At 43.1% G+C, this 16001-nt stretch overlaps 1 pseudogene; it reads right to left on the reverse strand.

The window, feature by feature from the left end:
* Window positions 1-635: 635 nt before the first annotated feature.
* The window catches only part of LOC124973321 (inhibitor of growth protein 1-like), a 41435-nt pseudogene continuing 26069 nt past the window's right edge, over window positions 636-16001 (reverse strand).

A 16001-nucleotide genomic window follows, 5' to 3' on the forward strand; every position in this document is an offset into this window, starting at 1 on the left:
TGCTCTCCCTCCCTGCACTGCTACTGCTAATGCTTTGGTCATCTCCCTAGTAGCCCTAAGCTGCTTTTCCTCTGGTGCATCTCTGTTATTGAATACCCGCTGGGCTATTCTCATTAAGTCTTGAATACTTTTCCCTTCCAAATCCTCTATTCTTTGTAGCTTATGCCTTATGTCCGGTGCTGCCTGGTTAACAAAGCTCATTACTACTGCTGCCTGATTCTCTGGGGACTCTGGATCCATAGGAGTATACTGTCTAAATGCTTCCATCAATCTTTCTAAATAAGCTGAAGGTGATTCCTGTTTTTCTTGCATGACTGAATACACCTTGGCCAAATTAGTGGGTTTGCGAGCTGCTGCTCGGAGACCCCCCATTAGAGTCTGGCGATAAACCTGGAGTCTCTCCTTACCTTCAGCCGTATTGTAGTTCCATTCATCTTGCGGAGGCCTGGACAAGGGGAAAGAAGCATTAATTAAATCAGGGTTTACAGTGGGTTGTCCATCGTCTCCTGGGACCAACTTTCTGGCTTCCATCTGGATTCTTTCATGTTCCTCGGTTGTGAACAAAATCCGGAGTAGCTGCTGACAGTCATCCCAAGTAGGCTGATGAGTGAACATGACACTATCTAAAAGGGAAATCAAGTCTTTAGGATTGTCGGAAAATTTAGCATTTTGATTTTTCCAATTATATAAATCGCTTGTAGAGAAGGGCCAATATTGAAGCCAGGGATTGCCAGCATTGTCTGGCGGCCCAGTTTCTCGGAGCGGCAGAGCGACCGTGGAATCTGGAGCTTCTGGTCGGGAGGGGCCGGCTGCCCGCTGAGCTCGGCTCCGCGTTCGCCTTGCCAGCCCTCCCGAGCCAGTTCTTTCTTCCTCGTTTTCGGTCGTAGCCGCTTCTCTCTCTTCTGTAGCCTCCGGTCCTGGGTCCTGAGGAGGAATAGGGGCTTGAGTATAAGGGGGAGGATTAACAAGAAGGGGGCCTGGATCATCCTCCGGGAGAATAGGGTGGGGAGCTGTGGGCTTTTCTGACGAATCTAACTTCTTTAGGGCAAGCATCTTAGTTGTGGGGGAGGGCGGTGATGGTAGGAAGGGAGAAAGCCAGGTTGGAGGGTTATTATCTACCAAGTTTTCCCAGGTTAAAATGTAGGGAATTTGATCTGGGTGGCCAATTTTTCCTGATTGGAAGATTTTATCTTTGACCTTTTGGATAGTTGGGAGGTGGAAGGTTCCCTCTGGGGGCCATCCCACTTGGAAGGTGGGCCAATCTGACTTGCAAAAAGTTACAAGTTTTCTTTTACTGATTTCAACTGACAAATTACATGCTCTGGCTTGAACCTCCTCAAAATGGCTGACCATGATAGTCAAAGGGGTACTTTGAGTTTGGCCCATCTCTATAACAATTAGATATCCAACTATTGAGAGGAGAAGAGATGTAAGGGTTAGGTAAAAAAGAAACCGGGCCAGACGACGCCGATGTGGATTGGAAATGTCGTCACAGCAGAGAGCTGCCGCTGGTCATCTATCCGGTTGAAAACCTGTTTCCTGTATAATTCCAAAAGGATGAAATGAATTTGACCATTGATTAGTATTGCTCCTTTCTATCAGGAGATCTATAGACCCGTCTTCCTCCAGATTGGAGATGAGAAGTTTGAGAGTGAGGAACGGTGCGCAGCCGCCGCCGCTGCCGGGGGATGTGGCCAGGGGACATGGCTGGCGCCTGCCCCGAGCCACCACCGCTGCCGCTGCTGCCGCCACCACAGGAGCGCTGGAAGAGGAGTTGGGAGTGAGGAACGGTGGTGAATTGTAACAGACTAACACAATGAAGAACTTGATAGAAGGCAAGAGTAAAGACCACACAGTACAAAACACAAACAGACAGACACGTAGTGCGCTAAATCAAAAATTGGCTAGCCAACAAAAACAATTTCCGATCGTGTCAAAGAGTTGCCCAGGCACAATACAACGCCCAAATGGGACAAAGAGTTACTCAAATGCGACAAAGTCGCCCAAATGCAGCACAGCTGCCCAGATGCCAGAGTCACCAAAATGCGACAAAGTCGCCCGACAGGTCGAGGGGACATCTCCCGAGACCCTGCTGGGGTCCTATAGCGCGTCTGCCAGGACTATGCCAGCCCAGAACCAGAACCTGCAGGCAATCCAGACCAGAAAACACAGGGCAATGCCTTACTCACTGGCTGAATGACTCTATGATCAGGTGTCTAGGTGGGTTTGGGGTATCCCGGACGAGCCCCCATATGTTGTGCCCGAAGGCTCGAGACCCCGCAAAGACCACCAGAGACCACGATCAATGCAAGCAACAAAGAGTCATTTATTAGCAAGCTCGAGCTTGGTCCTCTGCGTCCTTAACCAGTGACGCTAAGAGAGGCCCCCCAGCCCTTGTTAGCAGGGTTTATATAATAAAAGGCAAGCAGTTATACAGTGTTCTTCCGAATTAGCTAACATATACAATTGTAAAGCAAGTTATCTTAAGTTCTGAGTCGCTCTGACCTCCGGGAGGAGGGTTATCGTTAGCAAGGTTTGTTCTCAGGTCAGCTCCCCTGGCCTTCACAGATAAGATGAGAGAGGTCTGTGTTTATACATTCTTTACCATTTTTACAACCGGGGCTGTGGGCAGTTTGGGAAAGCTTGTGTTTATACAGGTGCGGAAGAGCAGGGCTGTGGGCAATTTGGGGAAGCCGGTGTCTCTATCTTTCAGTACCAGAACAAAGGAGGCAGAGAAACAGGGAGGACGCAATAAATCTGGTCAACTAAAGATTGGTGATGTCTCCTTTCTCCGCGCCAGTTCCGCTGGATGGAACGTGGTGGCCCAGATGGGGAACTTCTTCCTCCTTCTGCGTCCTCCCATGTAAGTAACTTAAGGTAAGCTATAGGAAAACTAAGTAACTTTAGGTAAGCTATAGGAAAACTAAGTAACTTTAGGTAAGCTGTAGGAAAACTGCAGCATAACCCCGGTAAAGGGAGGCCACATAACCCCGGTAAAGGGAGCCTGTATCACCCCGGTAAAGGGAGGCCACATCACCCCGGTAAAGGGAGGCCACATAACCCCAGTAAAGGGAGTCTGTATCACCCCGGTAAAGGGAGGCCACATAACCCCGGTGAAGGGAGTCTGTATAACCCCGGTAAAGGGAGGCCACATAACCCTGGTGAAGGGAGTCTACACAGCCCCGATAAGGGAGGTCTCATAGCTCCAGGATGGGGTCACAAGTGTCTAGAAATCATATGATAGGAATCATACAAGATGTACTTAAGGCTAATGGAACTGCTGTAAAACGATATACTGTAACAGCATATGTAACTACACTGGCCAAGGTTAGTCCTTGGTTTTTGGAAGAGGGAATCCTAAATATTCCACAATGGGAACATCATATAGAGAATCTTATTAAAGCAGAAAAACAATCCACATTACCTAGAGGTACTTTTCCCATGTGGCAGCTCATTAAGGAATGTCTAACATCTAAAAAAGGTAAAATAATAACTTTAGTTAAAAAAGGAAATATGTGTCTGGAAGAGATAAAGGAACAACTAAATGTAACTTCTCCTGAAGAGAAAGAAGAGGAGGAGAGGCTTACTAGGGAGGAATTAGAAAGAGCATCAAGGACACAGTCGCCCCCATCAGTTATATCGGGAAGGAATACCAATCCCTTCCTGGAGGCAGCCGCTCCCCCTCAAGCAGCCTGTCCCCTATATTCTCCAAAGTACCCTTGGGAGGAGTTATCTCATGCTGTAAATCAGATGGGTTTTTCACCATGGGGAGAAGAAACCCCCCTTAAGGAAACCTCGGCAGTCCCAAAAATCTTCCCTGTGCTAGAGGACCAAAATAGACAAAGATTCCCACCAACCTCTGGATTTCAAAACAGTAAAAAACTTTAAGGAAGCAGTGGCTACGTACGGTCCACAGGCCCCATTTACAATTAGTATGTTGGAATCAGTAGCGGGGCTAAATCTAGTGCCGGAAGATTGGAAAAGGCTATGTAAAGCTGTGCTATCAGGGGGACAGTACCTAGTGTGGAAAATGGCATGGCAGGAAGCCTCATTAGAAACGGCACATTGTAACGCTGCCGCAGGCTTTCCTCAAAGAAATGTAGAAATGTTAACAGGGGAAGGAAACTATGAAGGTATTCAACAGCAGATTATTTATGATCCTGGAGTGTATGCACAAAATGCTGCTGCTGCTGCCACTAAAGCCTGGAGGTTAATTCAAGGGACAGGAAATTTACAGGGGCAGTTGTCTAAGGTGATTCAGGGGAGTAAGGAACCATTTGCAGATTTTGTTGACAGACTACGCCAAACGGCTGCTAGAGTATTTGGGGATTCAGAACAAGCTATGCCCTTAATAAAACAATTAGCTTATGAGCAAGCAAATAGATGGTGTAAAGAAGCTATAAGACCATGGAAAAATAAAGATTTAAGTACATATATAAAGGTCTGCAGGGACTAAGGGTCTGGGTTTTCTGGAGGGGCCACTGAACCATTAAAGATAAAATGGAAGTCCTATAATCCTATCTGGGTCCCCCAGTGGCCCCTTTCTAAAGAAAAAATAGAGGCAGCCCAGGAAATAGTTAATCAACAATTGAAGAAAAATCATATCATTCCTTCCACTTCCCCTTGGAATACACCCATTTTTGTCATAAAAAAGAAGTCTGGGAAATGGCGACTCTTGCAAGATCTGAGAGCCATAAATTCCAGTATGCAGATTATGGGCCCAGTGCAACTGGGTCTCCCCTCATTAGCTGCTATTCCAAAACATTATCATATCATTTCTATAGACATAAAAGATTGTTTCTTTTCCATTCCTGTGCATCCCGAGGATAGTCCTCGATTTGCCTTTTCCATTCCCTTTTTGAATAATGAAGGACCTAATACTAGATACCAATGGGTGGTCCTTCCCCAGGGAATGGCAAATAGCCCCACTATGTGTCAAATATATGTTGGCCAGACTATATCACAGATTAGACAAAATTGCAAAGGGCTTTATTGTCTCCATTATATGGATGATATTCTTTTGTCTCATAAGGAACAGGAGACCTTATTAAGGGTATTTGATGATATCATCAAAACCCTAGAAAGATGGGGATTACATGTGGCCCCAGAAAAGGTGCAAACCCACAGCCCTATTACCTTTCTAGGACATCAAATATTAGATACCTGTGTTAGGCCACAAAAAATTAAATTAGCCACAGGAAAGCTTAAGACTCTAAATGATTTCCAAAATTTATTAGGTGATATAAATTGGGTAAGACCAAATTTGGGAATCACCACTGGTCAACTTAAGCCTCTGTTTGATATTCTCCAAGGATATTCAGACCCTACATCCCCCAGAATTTTAACTCCTGAAGATAGAAAAGCCTTAAGGTTAGTAAAACAAACTTTAGAAAATGCTCATAGTGATAGAGTTGATCTATCCTTGCCTTTTAGCCTCATAGTGTTAGATTCTGAATATACTCCTACAGGTCTGGTGTGGCAAACTGGACCTCTGATATGGATCCATTTGCCAGTATCCCCCAAATATGTTGTTTCCCCATATCCTGTGATGGTAGCAAATCTAGTTACATTAGGACTTAAGACAGCCCTTCGAGTTTTGGAGTTCATCCTCAGACAGTTATTGTCCCATTCTCGACAAAAGAGATTGAAATACTAGTTAACAGTAATGAAGATTGGGCAATTTATTGTTCCACCATGGCCACCTTTGATAATCACTTGCCAAGTTCACCTATTGTCAGCTTCTTCAAAAAACATCCTGTTATTTTCCCTCAGGTTGTTAAGGCTCAACCTATCACAGCAACAAATACAATCTTTACAGATGGCTCCTCCTCTGGCACAGCTACAGTAGTTTCTGACATAGTACAAACTATTATTACTTCTCATAAGTCTGCTAAAAAAAAACTGAACTAGAAGCAATTATATCTACCTTACAACAATGCTTTCATCAAGCATAAACTCTTCTGTGGGCTTGCAAAGAACCTTTATATAGAGGCCATATCAGAGCACATTCAGGCTTACCTGGGCCTTTAGCTCAAGGAAATTCTACTGCAGACTCAGCTACTCGAGATCCTCATGCATTTAACATTGTACAAAAATCAATTAATTTCCATAAAGATTTTCATGTCAATGCTACTATTCTCAAAATAAAATATAACATTACAAAAGAGCAATCCAGAAATATAGTAAAACAGTGTCCTGCCTGTGTGCCTCATTTATCTGTTCCTCATTTTGGAGTCAATCCTAGAGGACTCCTTCCAAATCATCTATGGCAGATGGATGTCACCCATATCCCTGAATTTAGTACTTTAAGATTTGTACTTGTAACTGTAGATACCTATTCAGGATATATATTTGCTACAACCCATAAAGGGGAAAAGATAAAAGATGTAATCAGTCATTGCCTTCAAGCCTTTGTTGCTATGGGAAGGCCAAAATCATTTAAAACAGATAATGGGCCTGCATATACTTCTTCTTCATTTCAACAGTTTTGCTCAAAGTTTAATATCTATCATTCTACAGGATTGCCCCACAATCCACAAGGACAAGCTATTGTGGAAAGGGCTAATCAAACATTTGAAAGTCTGCTTATCTAAACAAAAAGGTATCGCACTCCCTGCCCGCAGAGAGATAAGACACAGGCCTGGTTCTTTTGAGCTCTTTATTTTGCGCGCTTCTTCCTCATAGTTCTTTCTTTGTTCTCTTTCTTAGTTCCCTCTTTGAGGAACTTACACTCCAATATATATAGTACTTGTAACCAATCAGCCTTTTTGCACGAGGGGAGAGCATTAACATATACAGGCAGCAAAGGCAGGCATATAGTGGACCTGCACTGTCCATCAGGGAGCTCAGCCAATCCCTGGAACTTCCTCAAAATAATGTCAGTTGTTTGTGCAAAAGTTAACTGCTCTGGCTCACTGCCAGGCGCCATCTTAGCCTTGCCACACCTAGGGCCAGGGGTCCGGCCGAAACCCCGACAGTTCCCCCTTTTATATTTTAAAAAGAAAAGGAAAGCTCGGGACCGTGCCTGTCTTAGGCGGAGTGGTCAACCACCGTCCTTACCCGTTATCGGATAACTGCAGAGCATGCTACAGCTCCTGTCTTAGGTCGGTACAGTGGTCACCTCCTTCCTTACCCGTCTGGCTAGCGATCCAGCCTCGTGAGCCATACTTGTGGGGAACTGCCGGCCTCTAGGGCAGCTATGGCCTGATGGAAGATGATACGATCTCTAACTTGATCTCGGCGCATGCGCATGATAAGGCGTGTGAGGGAGATAACAGTAATAACCATGAACATACAAAAGGCTCCCATACCTGCCCATTGCTTACAAAGCTGAAAGAGGAGGATAGCCAACTTAGCACTTCGGACATAGGGGCTACATTAACTCTAGTAGCATTGAGACTAACCATTTGAGATCTAAGAATAGTAGTAAGATTATCAAATGTATAAGACCAATTTGTTTGTAGCTGAGCAGACAAGATTCTAGACAAGTTTGCTGCATAGCTGAAGTTATGGTAAGCTACAGGTGTAACGCACAGTCCCGCCAGATGATAAATACATCCCACGTTTAACAGTTCCTGTAAAATGTCCATTTGTTCTTGAAGTAAGTCCACTCGCTGGTTCATAAGGAGTATGCCTGCTGTTAGATGTTGGTTTAGGGTCTCTTTAGTCTGTAAGGCTGCAGCTATATTTTCGGCCAAGTGATTGACTGCTGTTGCTGTAGGTATGGCAGTTGCTAGTGCTGCTGTTGCAGAAACCACTATTGCAGTGACCATAGCCGCTGTGATGTCAAATTCTCTCCTGTTTCTTGATAGCAACACTGGCAATTTTGCATCTGTAACAGAGACTGGGACTGGTAGGAAGGTAGGAACACACATTAAGTCTGCCAGCAGGAACCTAGAAGCATTTTAACATTGAGGGATAGCACAAATCTGAAGTACAATTGAGAGAAGCAGTTGTTTAGTTACATAGTTGAACTGTTCCTCCTAAGAGACTAAAAAGAGGTAGTAAGTTAGTTTATTCCGTGGAAACACACAAACTGAGCCGCAGCTCCAGTAAAGCACCGAGTTACCCTTATTACCCAGAGTTAAAAAAAACCCCAAACAAAGAGACAAAGAGAAAGTTTATCTTTAGGGGACCTGAAGGTCTCCTCTATTCCCCCTTTTTGTTTATAAAGAACATTTTTGAGGGTGAGATGTGTATGTTCAACAATACCTTGTTTTTGTGGGTTATAAGGTACATCTGTGGTTAGAGTTATTTTAATTTTAGTGAGGAATTGGTTCTTACCAATTTTAGTTTTTAAAGAAAAATTTAGACTTTATAACGTAGTACAATCTTTAACAGTTGTTTAACCATAATTGTATAAACCCCTATTTTTAAGACAATTGTTTTAAAGAATAAAACTTAAGAGACACAAAGTTAAGAATAAATTAGTGTTTCTAAGAAATCCTTGCCATTTTACCATGTCATTTTACCATATAGATTAAACTTTGGCTTATATCAGAACATTAGTATTTCACCTTAGGAAAAACCTTAAATAGCTTTAGCTGTTTTACATACACACAACCAACTTAGTTACACACAGACTTGTTGAAACTTATCCTTTGTTATACACAGACTTTTTTTATCCAGAAACATTTCCTTTTACCTTTTACTAAATATATTTCTATACCCAGAAACTTTTATTTATTTATTTATTTATTTATTTTTTTTTTTTATCTGTTGACACCTTTTTGTTCACATTTTGAAACAACTCTTATGAAATTTCTGAATTTAGATAAATCACCCTATTTTAATAAGATTAAATATTTTGTTGTTTATAGTACTCTTAATTGAAACACAGTTGAAACTTTTGGGACCCTTTATATATAGAATTCCACTTATTAGGACATAACTTCTAGTAACCTTGTTTTTAGTTTAGTGATGACACAAAGCAAGTTTAACCCCTTTTTATTTACCAACCTATGAAAACACCAATAATGTTTAAGTATGATACCCCATGGAATTTGAGGAGTTAAGAGTACTTGATGTTATTTAACAATTAGCATTTTAACTTTGTAAATTAACCAGACGTCTCTACAAACACATTTGAGTAATCCCATACATGTTAACTCCAATTTATTTATTTTATAAAAACCAAGATATCAGACAAGTGTCCTGAACAGGATCCGTTGCCTCTTTCCTGCTGAAGAAAAGTCCTAGAAGCAAATGATATTAGACATTGTTTAACATTAACATTTCATTAGTTTGACCACCTGGAGACTTGTAAGTTATTTTTAAAAATATTTTACTTTTATTAGTTTACCCAATTTAAATTGAACCCTTTTAAATCACGTGAATAAAAGTATTTGGATCCATTTTTAAATTTTAATTTTAAGAGCGCTCAGTTTTGATGCAGATAAGACATAACACCAGACAGTACGACATACAAATAACACAAAATCAAAGGCCTTGTAATTTATAGGTGAATGTTCATTGCAATGAAACAGCTGTTTAAAAAACTTCAGTTGAATAAAAAATAGAACTGATCAAAAATAAAATCATTAACCTAGGTATGTAGGATTAAAATTATGAGCTCAAAAATACAGCATTAAAGAAAAAAAAACAAAACAAAACAAGAATCCTGAAGAATAAGTCAGTTTTATGCAGCGGCCCAGGAATTTAAAACGGACACTTTTTTTCTTCTTTTCTTCTTATCTTTAGGTTACCCCCCTTTTCTCCTTGAGACGCTGTAGTTACATTCCAATGTGGCGGGGGAGGGAGGATCACCCAGGACTTTTTAACCCTTTTTTTCCTGGTTGAGAAATCAGGTTAGGTTTGAATGCAGAAAATCACAAAACATTACTTTTTACTACTTTTAAGGAATGGAGCTGCTGAGCTCTCTGCCTAGGGGGACCCTCCCCTAAACTGATTTCCCTCTTTCTAACAAGTTGTTCCTTACACCCACTTTCATTTTTATTTTTGTTTGTCCCTGATCTTATTGATGCCCTTTTTGATGTTTTAGACCTTTTCTCTTATATTTTCTCCAAAACCTGACTGCCCTCAGTCAGAGGCTCCACAAAAGAGTGTTTTTTTAACTATTGCCCACAGGTCTCGAGTCTTCACCGGTGTCAATGTCATCATTAATAGGGCGCTTAGACTGCATTGTTAGCTTCCCAAATGTCCTTTCTAGCTCCTCCCCTGAAAGTTCCTCTTTTGAATCTTCCCCTTCTGAGTTATTATTTCTTTCTGAGTTCTGAGAACAGAACCGTTTCTCTTTAATCTCTTCTAAAACCTGACTTCCCTCTTCCAGGGGTCCCTTTAGATTTTGTTTATCTTTATGTTGTAAGCAAGATTTAATCAGGGACCAAATGGCTAAAGTTCCAACAGGTAACAGCTTTTGCTTTTTTGTTATGTGTAGATCCTCTCCCAGGTGCTTCCACTGAGGAATATATTTAACAACCCTTATCTAAAAACCACGGAGAGACCTTTTTTATGGTATCAAGGAATGCTCAAGCTGTTAGGCTGCTGCATTCCAGTCTTAGACAGTTCTGTTCCTATGATTAAATCTTACAGCACTAAGAGCTCCAAGCACACAAACAAGCCACACAACAAACACAAAAATAACACACCACACACACAATTTGGTACCACTGCATCTATCTATGTAGACTCAATTTTTTCTGGGTTCTTTACCCTTCACTGCCAGCTACCAATGACGGACTCAAGGTCATAAATGAACTACCAATGACGGACTCAAGGTCATAAATGAAATACCAATGACGGACTCAAGGTCATAAATGAACTACCAATGACGGACTCAAGGTCATAAATGAAATACCAATGACGGACTCAAGGTCATAAATGAACTACCAATGACGGACTCAAGGTCATAAATGAAATACCAATGACGGACTCAAGGTCATAAATGAAAATAAATAATTACCTTTTACTTTATCTGTAGATTCCCGGGTTTCGGCGCCACCTATCGCACTCCCTGCCCGCAGAGAGATAAGACACAGGCCTGGTTCTTTTGAGCTCTTTATTTTGCGTGCTTCTTCCTCATAGTTCTTTCTTTGTTCTCTTTCTTAGTTCCCTCTTTGAGGAACTTACACTCCAATATATATAGTACTTGTAACCAATCAGCCTTTTTGCACGAGGGGAGAGCATTAACATATACAGGCAGCAAAGGCAGGCATATAGTGGACCTGCACTGTCCATCAGGGAGCTCAGCCAATCCCTGGAACTTCCTCAAAATAATGTCAGTTGTTTGTGCAAAAGTTAACTGCTCTGGCTCACTGCCAGGCGCCATCTTAGCCTTGCCACACCTAGGGCCAGGGGTCCGGCCGAAACCCCGACAAAAAGGGGGAATAGGGGCATTAGTCCCTCCCAAGAACAGACTTAACCTTGCTTTATTCACCCTCAACTTTTTAACTTTGGATGCTATGGGCTGTACTGCGGCTGATAGACATTTTAGTGAAAAGTCTGGTGACCATCCACAAGCAATGTGGAAAGACAACTTGACTGGGTCCTGGAAAAGACCTGACCCAATATTAATTTCGGGGAGAGGATCTGTTTGTGTTTTTCCTCAGGACCAACAAAAACCTATCTGTGTCCCGGGCGCTTGGTAAGAACTTTCCATAAGAAAGAAAATGGCACCGAAACACAAAATGATGGTGATGGTGGTAAGCCTGCTGTTCTTAGCTCTTCCTAAAACTTTTGGGGATATATCACTCATGGCACACAAATTTTCCCTCAATTATTTCCTAGTACAGAACTTCTAGGTATTCCTTACCTACCAGCTGGTTCCACTGTATAGTCACTTATTACTAGTCTAAACTTCAAGTTAAGAGGTAGTCTTTGCTTCCTCTGGTTAGCCACCTCAGAAACCACCATAATACAGGGAGGCAATCTCTCTCTCATTCATTAAAGGTACAGTCTAAAGCAAACCTATATAAAGGGAAGTAATACACCTGTTTATAGTTATACAGGGTGCGAGGCCAATTACTCTTCCTTTTATCAGGTTTTCCCCCCTACTCCAGAATGTGTCATGTCTCTGTGTTCATTCTAACAGTTCTATGTTTAATATTAACATTACTAATAACAATGATAATGATACTGAGGTCCTTAACTGTGCTATGTGTTAAGAGTGTTATGTGTTATGTGTTATGTGTTATGTGTTAAGAGTGTTATGTGTCTAGTTGTTGGGATGCTTCACTATTTCCTCTGGCTGTGATTGCCAGGATTCCAAAATTCATTCCAGTCCCAGTGACCTTAATACATAGTGAGTGGAATTTCCTACCCGTGAAAGCAAAAAGAGATTTTGGTATCTCAACCATTATAGCCATCACTGTTGCTGCGGCGGTTGCAGCAGCTGCTGACACTGCTGCTGGACTTGCCCTAGGAACTGCTATTCCTACTGCTCACTGCTCAACAATCTGTCACAAGCCACTGCCGAAGCATTGACAGTGCAGGAAAACATCAATGCGCATCTCGCCATGGGAATCCTGATTCTAACCAAAGAGTGAACTTACTACAAGAACAAGTGGACATGTTGACTGTTAACACACAGATGAGCTGTCTAGTGCACGTCCAAGCACTATGCATTACCCGATACCCTATTCTAATATTACTGCTGCTGCCAATCTGTCCAAACAGCTTGGTAGCATGCTTAATGGGACATGGACTAAAGAGTTTACTAATTTGACTACCCTATTGAGAAATTCTATATTTGAGGTAAATAGTACTCAGGTCAAGGTCCCGGGTATGCCAGAAACCATTAGTTTCTTACAGTCAGCATTACAATTTGGTAACAATGGATGGGAAGTTTTGCTATGATGGGATTGTTGTTCTTGCTGTTATTATTGCTGCTCAGATATCTGTTGTCTCTAAGGAGTCATCAAAGACGGCAAGCCTTAGTGGTGCGGCAAGCCCTTATGGCCATGGACCAAGGCTCTGATCCTCAGATTGGCTCTCCCAATTACAGGACTGATAGTCAATGACGGGTAAGCACAGGGTGGACTTTATACCAACCTAAGACAGGGATCAAAGCATGCCAACAGCTCTTTGACTCCCAATGACGGCTAAGGATAAAGTCTGACTCTGGCACCTAAGACAGGCACAATCACTGTCCTTTTCTTTTTATAACCAAAAGTGGGAGCTGTTGAGGGCCGTCTTGGACAAGATGGCACCTGGCAATGAGCTAAAGGGCACTGGGTACCAAAGTAAGAAAGTACCCATAAAGGTTGCTTGCCTACTAGTTCCTTGGAGACTTATGACGTGTTGACGCCAGGCTCAAGGATTGGCTAATATCATGCCGCGTGTAGACAGCTCGTGATTCATATAGTGCTATGCTGACATTCCTCTGCATGCTCTCCTGTGTGAGAGAAAGTTTTGCTATAATTGGCTGATAAGCTAGGAGCCTGGGGGAGGAGAGAGGGAGAGGGAAGAAGAAGGGAGATAGTAGCAGAACAAAGGAGGCAGAGAAACAGGGAGGATGCAATAAATCTGGTCAACTAAAGATTGGTGATGTCTCCTTTCTCTGCGCCGGTTCCGCTGGATGGAACACCCCTCCTCCTGCAGATGCTACTCCTCCCCCCTTCCTCCTCCGGCCCTTCCACTTTCCCTCCCACCTCCTCCTTCAGAAGTCTCTCTGCCTAGTCTGTTCCCTCCTCCCGTCAGCACTAACAGACAACTTTATCAGACTCTCCCTCTGCCTAACCCAGAGCTTCTTTATCCTCTCCGGGAAATAGCTAGGGCAAAAGGGTTATGCAAATCTAAGTTCCATTCTCATTTAGGGTCTTTCTCTGCTGATTCCTCTACTTATATTAAGGAATTTAAGTATCTTTCCCAAACTTATAGTCTTAATATCCTTTCTTCCACTCCCAGTATCCAACAGGCAACACAGGACCATGCTGACCAAGCCCATTTAACTGGCAAACTTTACCCAGAGAAGCAGGTTCCAATAACTGAACCAAATTGGAACTACCAGGAAGGCCAGCAGGGTCACCATTACCGTGCTTGCATGGTCCAATACCTCATAGCAGGCATTCAAGTAGTCTCCAATAAGGTGGTAAACTTTGATAAACTGAGGGAGATTACCCAGAATCCAGATAAGAATCCAGCTCTATTTTTTAACCACCTTACAGAGGCCCTTACTAGATATACTAAACTGGACCCTGAATTTCCCTCTGGGGCTACAGTGCTAGCAACCTACTTCATTTTTCAATCAGCCCCTAACATAAGAAAAAGCTCAAGCAAGCTGAGGAGGCCCTCAAACCCCTATCCCAGATCTGGTGAAAATGGTCTTTAAAGTCTGTAATGTCCAAAAAATTGGCCAGGCAAGCTTCTTTACAGAAAAAAGGTGACACTCCAATCCCAAACCTTGGTAACTGCCCTGCGGCCTATGGCTCCAGCAAGAGTTTCAAAGGGGAGATAGCAATCCTCTCCACCAGGGGCCTGCTTCAAATGCAAACATGAAGGTCACTGGGCTCATCAGTGTCCAAACCCACGGACCCCACCAGGTCATGTCCCACCTGCAAACAAGCAGGACACTGGAAGAATGACTGCCCTATGGCCGGTCCTTCCCCAGCGTCTCTACGCAGAGGTGTGGTCAGCCAGTCGATCCCGTCTCATGAGCTTTTGGGATTCACAGAAGAATGAAGGAGCCCAGACTGGAGGACCCCTATACCCTAGCCAAGCCCAGGGTAAAAGCTCCAGGTAATCGGTAAGTTGATAATTTTTCTGGTGGACATGGTGACCACCTATTCTGTCCTGCCTGCCCACTCTAAGTCTTTATTTCCTTCCCAGGTTTCGGTTATGGGAATTGATGGAAAACCCTACTTCCCAAGCAGAATAGCTAAATTAGCCTGTGCCCTAGAGGGACATCCTTGTACACACTCGCTCCTAGTTATTCCCTCCTGTCCAGTCCCCCTCCTAGGAAGAGATATTCTCCAACCCCTAGGATCCACCCTACAGCTTCTTCCCAGGCACACTGCTAGTATTCACCTTCTTTTACCTCTGTTTCATACATTTTCTAGTGCTCACACACCACCTACCCTACCATTGTCCCAGACCTGGTTGACCCCCAAGTCTGGAACACTTCCAAGCCAGTCATAGCCTCCCACCACAAGCAGTCCTTATCCAACTGAAACCTTAATCTAAGTTTCCCTCATGTCCCCAGTTTCCAATTTCCCATACTCACAGGGAAGGACTTAAACCCATTGTAGACCAGTTGCTTACTCAGGGAATCCTTATCCCTACTGACTCCCCTGTAACAACCCATACTGCCAGTACATAAACCCTATCGTTTGGTCCAGGACCTCTAATTAATGGCTACTTGTGATTTGGGAAGTAGTACACTCCTACAATATTGGATGACCTCTTCCTATGCAGCCCATCCCTCAAGGCCTCCCGGACTCACACTGCCTAGCTCCTTAACTACCTGGGATCTTGAGGCTATCAAGCCTCTCCAGCCAAAGCCCAGTTCACCACCCCTTCAGTCACATATTTGGACATACTCCTCACTCCTACCTCTAAGAGATTCACAACAGACAGAATCCAAGCCCTGCATGACTTACAGCTGCCAGAAACAGCAGATTACATTCTCTCCTTCCTGGGTTTAACTGGTGTTTTTCAGACACTGGGTCCCTAATTTTGCACTCCTTGCCAAACCCCTATATCAGGCAACAAAGGAGATTCCACATAAGCCCCTTACCTCCTCTGAGATGATAACTAACTCTTTTTACAAGCTCAGGGAAGCTCTTATATCCTCCCCTGCTCTCTCTTCCCAACCCTAACTGTCCTTTCCACTTCTACACGGATGAAAAGCAGGGTGTTGCCACTGGCTTCCTCGCACAACCAACTGGCCCTTCTCACAGACTGGTGGCATCTCTCCAAGAAGCTTGATTCCACAGTTCATGTCTCCGAGCACTGGCGACAGCAGTTGAATTAACTAAGGAAGCTCTAAAACTCACCCTACTTCAACCAGTAACTGTTTTCCACCCATCAACTGCAGAACCTTTTAA

Source organism: Sciurus carolinensis (assembly GCF_902686445.1).
Source record: "Sciurus carolinensis chromosome 14 unlocalized genomic scaffold, mSciCar1.2 scaffold_124_arrow_ctg1, whole genome shotgun sequence".
Lineage (NCBI taxonomy): Eukaryota > Metazoa > Chordata > Mammalia > Rodentia > Sciuridae > Sciurus > Sciurus carolinensis.